Source organism: Perognathus longimembris, chromosome 14, assembly GCF_023159225.1.
Source record: "Perognathus longimembris pacificus isolate PPM17 chromosome 14, ASM2315922v1, whole genome shotgun sequence".
Classification (NCBI taxonomy): Eukaryota; Metazoa; Chordata; class Mammalia; order Rodentia; family Heteromyidae; genus Perognathus; species Perognathus longimembris.
In genome coordinates, this window is record NC_063174.1 from 33,433,135 (window position 1) to 33,440,091 (window position 6,957).

A 6,957-nucleotide genomic window follows, 5' to 3' on the forward strand; every position below is an offset into this window, starting at 1 on the left:
CTAATCCTATAATAGGATAAATGATATAATAACTATGTTGTTCTTTTTTTTTCTTTTTGGCTAGTCCTGGGGCTTGGACTCAGGGCCTGAGCACTGTCCCTGGCTTCTTTTTGCTCAAGGCTAGCACTCTGCCACTTGAGCCACAGCGCCACTTCTGGCCATTTTCTATATATGTGGTGCTGGGGAATTGAACCCAGGGCCTCATGTATATGAGGCAAGCACTCTTGCCACTAGGCCATATTCCCAGCCCACTATGTTTTCTTGCAGAGTCTAAGTGTACAAAGAGCTAGTTTAAAATTCTTTTTTTTTTTTTGCCAGTCCTGGGCCTTGGACTCAGGGCCTGAGCACCTTCCCTGGCTTCTTCCTGCTCAAGGCTAGCACTCTGCCACCTGAGCCACAGCGCCCCTTCTGGCCGTTTTCCATATATGTGGTGCTAGGGAATCGAACCGAGAGCTTCATGTGTAGGAGGCAAGCACTCTTGCCACTAGGCCATATTCCCAGCCCCAGCTTAAAATTCTTGTTGCTGAATCCTAATTTCTTTCACTATAACAGAATGATTAGAAAAATAACTCATGGCAAATACAGATAGTAACAGACTGGGTTTCCTTCCTTCTTTTTTTCTTGTACCGCTCTTGGGGCTTGAACTCAGGACCTGTGTGCTGTCCCTGAGCTTTTTTGCTTGACTAGCATTCTGCCACTTGTAGTAAATGTGTGAAAATTGTACTTGTCCAGTTATTCTCCTCCAGGCGGGTCTAATACTCACATATATGTTATCAGAACTCATCTCATATTTTCAGATGTGAATTTGCCTCAACTTTTGGTATTTGCAATGTGTTTTAGTATAGAAACATAATAGGTAGGCAGCATATCTTCTTACACAGGAGAAGAGTGCGCCTCAGGGTAACTTGTAATAAACACTGAGATATAGCCCAGCAGTAAGAGCTCATGTTTACATGTACGAGCTCTGGGTTCAATTATTGTGTTATTACTGTGTTACAGATTGGTGAGTGCTTGATGTCCGTTAAAGCTCTTATATTTTACACTGTGGAATCTGTGTGAAACTTCAATTTGGGGATTTCAAAAATATTTTTGAAATACTCTGGTGTTAAACAAGTGGTTTCACTTGCTGAAAATTAGTATTAGCTTATGCCTAAGTAATCAGACCAGTTAATACTGTTTCAATTGAATGTTAGTTACCATTTAAAAACCAATTATAGGGCTGGGAATATGGCCTGGTGGCAAGAGTGCTTGCCTCGTATACATGAGGCCCTGGGTTCGATTCCCCAGCACCACATATACAGAAAACAGCCAGAAGTGGCACTGTGGCTCAAGTGGCAGAGTGCTAGCCTTGAGCAAGAAGAGGCCAGGGACAGTGCTCAGGCCCTGAGTCCAAGGCCCAGGACTGGCCAAAAAAAAAAAAAAAAAAAAACAATCATAGCCAAGCACTGGTGGCTCATGCCTATAATCCTAACTACTCAGGAGGCTGAGATCTGAGGAGTGTGGTTTAAAGCCAGTCTGGATAGAAAAGACCCTGTGAGACTTGTATCCCCAAGGAACCAGTCAAAAACAAAACCAAAGTGGTGCTGTGGCTCAAAGTGGTAGAGCACTAGCCTTGAGCAAAAGAGCTCAGGGACATCACCCAGACCTTGAGTTCAAGCCCCATAACCAACCAAAAAAAAAAAATGACAAGAGTAGAAAATCATGGTTCAGTGGTACCATGCATATCTTACCAGGCATGAGGTTCTGACTTCAAGCCCTAATACTACTACTAGGTGTTAGAAAAAAAATAAACCAGTTGTAAAAGTATAAGAAAAATTGCTGGTAATCTTGTCATCTAGATGACATATAAGGTTATGTGTAGGATAAGAAACATGTGCAATTTTACCTTTTCACATATCATTTTCTATGCCATTAAATATCTTGTAAACAGCCGCAGTGGCTCACGCCTGTAATCCTAGCTACTCAGGAGGCTGAAATCTGAGGATTATGGTTCAAAGCCAGCCAGAGCAGGAAAGTCCATGAGACTCTTATCTCCAATTAACCACCAGAAAACGGGAAGTGGCTTTGTGGTTCAAAGTGGTACAACACTAGCCTTGAGCACAAAAGCTCAGGGACCAGCCAGGAATTTTACACAGCCATTAGAAAGAATAATGTCATCTGCAATGAAATGGATGGAGAGACAAATGGAACATGTCTCTTATATGCAAAGTTAGATCTAAAATACACTGGGATATGATAAATTATATAGGATTCTAGATACACATAGTGAGACCAAAAGAGAATATTCTCAGAGAGAAACACAAAGGTACAATGCCTAAATACCTCTTCATATCAACATAAAATTATGTATTGAAATGAACTCCAAGATATGGAAACAGGAGACTGCTTTATTTATTTATTTATTTATTTATTTATTTATTTTTGCTAGCCCTGGGACTTGAATTCAGGGCCTGAGCACTGTCCCTGGCTTCTTCTTCTTTTTTTTTTTTTTTTGCCAGTCCTGGGCCTTGGACTCAGGGCCTGAGCACTGTCCCTGGCTTCTTCCCGCTCAAGGCTAGCACTCTGCCACTTGAGCCACAGCGCCGCTTCTGGCCGTTTTCTGTATATGTGGTGCTGGGGAATCGAACCTAGGGCCTCGTGTATCCGAGGCAGGCACTCTTGCCACTAGGCTATATCCCCAGCCCACCTGGCTTCTTTTTGCTCAAGGCCAGCACTCTGCCACTTGAGCCACAGCGCCACTTCTGGCTGTTTTCTGTATATGTGGTGCTGGGGAATCAAACTCAGGGCTTCTTGTATGTGAGGCAAGCACTCTACCACTCGGCCATATTCCCAGCCCCTCTTACTTTTTAATATTTTTATTTTTTGGATGATTCTGTCTTGTTTTCCTTGTATATGATGTATTCGAGTGTATGCCTTCAGGAAGTTTTGTGGGAAGTGTAAAGAACTAGAGGGGAAAAGGGTGAAAAAGTGCAGCAGGGCAGCTCACTGGACGCTGGTGAAAGTGAACTAGAGATGGGAGGGAGGGACTGGGATAGTGAGGGGACAGAAGACGCTGACTCATGTAATCCCTCTGTATATCACTCCATAATAATAAAGTAAAAAACAATTTAAAGCCATAAGTAGAGCTGTGGCTCAAGTGTTAGGAGTAGTAGCCTTGAGCAAAAAAGCTCAGGGACAGTGCCCAGACACTGAGTTCAAGCCCTAGCTAGGACTTGAACGCAAAATAAAATAAAAACAAAGATATTGCATCTTTTTTGGGGGGGAGGGAAGCTTATGATGCCATGTAAACTATGAAACATATGAAACTAGATGACAAATACATAAGTAGAAATATATGAAATGAAAATGCAGAAACAGTTGCTGTGATTTCAGAAAGCTGTGTTAGTTGACTGGCAGTTAAGATTACAAGATTTGTAATAACTGTGTAAAGGTAGGACATAGTTAAGACACAAAAGAACCTCTCCTTTTGAAGCTCTAAGTTTAGCATTTGTGGGGGAGAGGTTTGGGCCTGCCTGGTGTTTTTTGCCATGTTGCTTTGCTTGAAGTGTGAGAGGATTGAATGAATATAAGAGACTTGGAGTCTGTACTTTTCAATTCTGTTCATTGTAGTTGTATTCCTAAATCATATTAATATTGCTTTCCAACCCACTATTTTCTTCGTTCCTTCTTTTCTTCTTTCCTTCCTTCCTTCCATCCTTCTTTTCTCCCTCCTCTTCTCCTCCCCCTCTCCCACTCTTGTGGAACAGTCTCATTGTGCAGTCCAGGTTGGCTTTTATCCCTGATCCTCCTGGAGCCTCAGCTTCCAGAGTACTGGGATCACAAGCATGGGACATCATGCCTGGCTAAGTCCTTCCTTTCTTAAAGTAAAACAAAATAAGACAAGAATTTCCAAGAATAAAATTGAGAGATCGATATGATTAGATATGTAAATATATGCATACATGCGAGCTTCAGTTAGAAATGTTTTGGGGGCTGGGAATATGGCCTAGTGGCAAGAGTGCTTGCCTCATATACCTGAAGCCCTGGGTTCGATTCCCCAGCACCACATGTATAGAAAATGGCCAGAGGTGGCACTGTGGCTCAAGTGGCAGAGTGCTAACCTTGAGCCAAAAGAAGCCAGGGACAGTGCTCAGGCCCTGAGTCCAAGGCCCAGGACTGAAAAAAAAAAAAAGAGAAAAAAGAAATGTTTTGGTATTGTCCTAGTCTTAACATTTTCTCTAAGCATTTCCTATATATTTTTTTCTCCTTTCAGTTTCTTTCATGGAAAAGACAGTGGGCATTGTGGCTGAAATTAGTACTATTTGCAGGGTGCTGGTTGCTCATGCCTATACTACTAGCTACTCAGAAGGCTGAGATCTGAGGATCTCAGTTCAAAGCCAGCCTGGGCAGGAAAGTCCGTGAGACTCTTATCTCCAGTCACCAACCAGAGGAAACAAGGAGTGGAAATGTGGCTCAAAGTAGTAGAATGCTGGCCTTGAGCAAACAAAACACAATAAAAACAAGCAAACACAAAACCCCTCAGGGACAGTGCCCAGGCCTTGAGTTCAAGCCCCACAACCAACACCCCATCCCCCTCCCCCTCCAAATCTTCCCCAGTACAATCTCACACAAGTATTGTAAGGACAACACATTACCAGCCTGCCTGAAGCATTGCCCTCCTCTCCTTTAGCTTCAAAGAAAAACCACTGCAAAAAAAGGTCACATGTAACCCTAGGTACTCAGGAAGCCAAGATCTGAAGATCTGGTTCAAGTTGGAAGCCAGTCTGGACAGGAAAGTCTTTGAGACTCTTGTCTCCAGTGAACCAGCAAAAAGCTGAAAGAGGGGCTGGGAATATGGTTTAGAGTAGTGGAGTGCTTGCCTGCTATACATGAAGCCCTGGGCTCAATTCCTCAGCACCACATATATAGAAAAGGCCAGAAGGGGTGCTGTGGCTCAAGTGGCAGAGTGCTAGCCTTGAGCAAAATAAAAACTCTCGGATAGCACCCAGATCCAGAGTCCAAGCTCAGGACGCCACCAAAATAAATCTTTAAAAAAAAAAATTAACTTCCTAAATGTATCCTGTTCACATGTGGAGAATTTTGTCAGGCTCTGTCACCTTCCACTCATCTTCAATTTAGAACTCCACTTCAACAGTGTTTCTCAACAGGACACGGGGGGCTTACACTTGTAATCCCATCTACTCAGGAGGTTAAGATCTGAGGGTCACAGTTCAAAACCAGCTCAGCCAAGAATGGGGCTGGAGATATGGCCTAGTGGCAAGAGTGCTTGCCTGGTATACCTGAGGGCCTGGGTTCAATTCCCCAGCACCACATATACAGAAAGCGGCCAGAAGTGGCGCTGTGGCTCAAGTGGCAGAGTGCTAGCCTTGAGCAAAAAGAAGCCAGGGACAGTGCTCAGGCCCTCAGTCCAAGCCCCAGGACTGGCCAAAAAAACAAAAAAAAAACAAAAACAAAAACAGCTCAGGCGTGGAAGTCTTACCTCCAATTAACCATGAAGAAGCCAGAAATGGAGCTATGAATCAAGTGGTAGAGTGCCAGACTTAAGTGGAAAAAGCAAAGAAACCAACGTATTTTCTACCAACCTGCTGGCAAACTTCAGCACCTGGCTTAGTCCCCAAGGCTTTTTCCAAGAAGCCCTCAGGAACACATTTCCCACAGACTCGTGCTTCTGTGTTATTCTGGAACCTTTTCCCCACCCCCAGAACCTCTCTAAAATATCCGACTATCAACCTCTCAGGGGTAGATTCCTCCCCCCCCCCAAGTAAACTACTTGTTAGAGGTGCTAGAGAGGAGCAGCCCGCCGCGACCCCCCGCCCCCAGGGGGTGACAGCTATCTCCATTACGGTGCCTTTGAAGCCAGCATCACTCTCATCACCTGGTGCCAGGTATCTTCCTCGTCCTCTAGACCAAGAGTGAAAGCATTGCTCTTTTCGCCTACCTTCCTATCAAGCACGCCCCTACTGCAATTTCATCCTAGGGAAGAAAATCACATCCAGGGCGCGGTTATAAACACGACCGGGTCATAAAGGCGATCGCGTGTGCACATGCCGCGGATGAAAGGCAGCACCGGGCGGGGAGCGAGGCGACGGCGCGGGGTTTCGGATAGGTTTCCGCGAGAACTCAAAAACGGCGGGGAAAGCACTTAAATGCAAAAATAGGGAAGGCTAAAGCGGCGGGACCGGTAGGGCTAGGGCGTGCGTGCGGGGGAGCTTCGTCCCAGTCCCCGGTCCCGGGCCAGCTCCCTCCCTCCCCCACGCTTCCGAACACCGGACGCCCCGGGCCCACCGTGCGCTCTCAACTTCATTTTCACATTCTGTTCCCGCCTAAGGGAGCCGGGCCGTGTCCCCTGTTTGAAAGGCACCGGTTCCAGCCGAATTTATTCAGTATAACCAACCCCGGACGAGTTCCCCCTCTCCTGCGAGCTAGGTTAATCCATACACCCAGTAATGATCCCCACTTAAAGCCTTAGCGACTGAGCCAACGGTCCAAGACAAGCTCGCCACTTCCAGCTCCCTGGGGTTCACGCTCTCTCTGCGCGCTGCGCCCCAACCCACCCCTGCTTAGGAGTCTGCGCGGTTCATTGGCCACCTACCTTGTCAATCCATTTGACGTTGACGAATCCCGCTTTAGAAAACTCAACGATAGTGTAGGGGCGGGGCAAAGAGCGAGTGCGACCGGCCTTGGGGGCACGCGCCTAACGCCCCCAAGCGGCCGGCGGCCCCGGGGGACGAGCCTTATTTGCATAACGGCCGCCCCTGGATTTCCTGCCTCGGGCTGGGGTCCCGCCCCTCACTCCACTAGAAGTCTGTTGAGCCCGGGGCGGATCCCTGGGAGCCAGGCAAGCCGGAGGCGGGGCCGGCTGGGCTGGTGGGGGCGGGCCCGGCCTCAGATTGGCTCCGGGAGTTCGCCGGAGGCGGCGGCGGGGAGGCGGCGGCCGGGAGGAGGCTTATAAGAGCG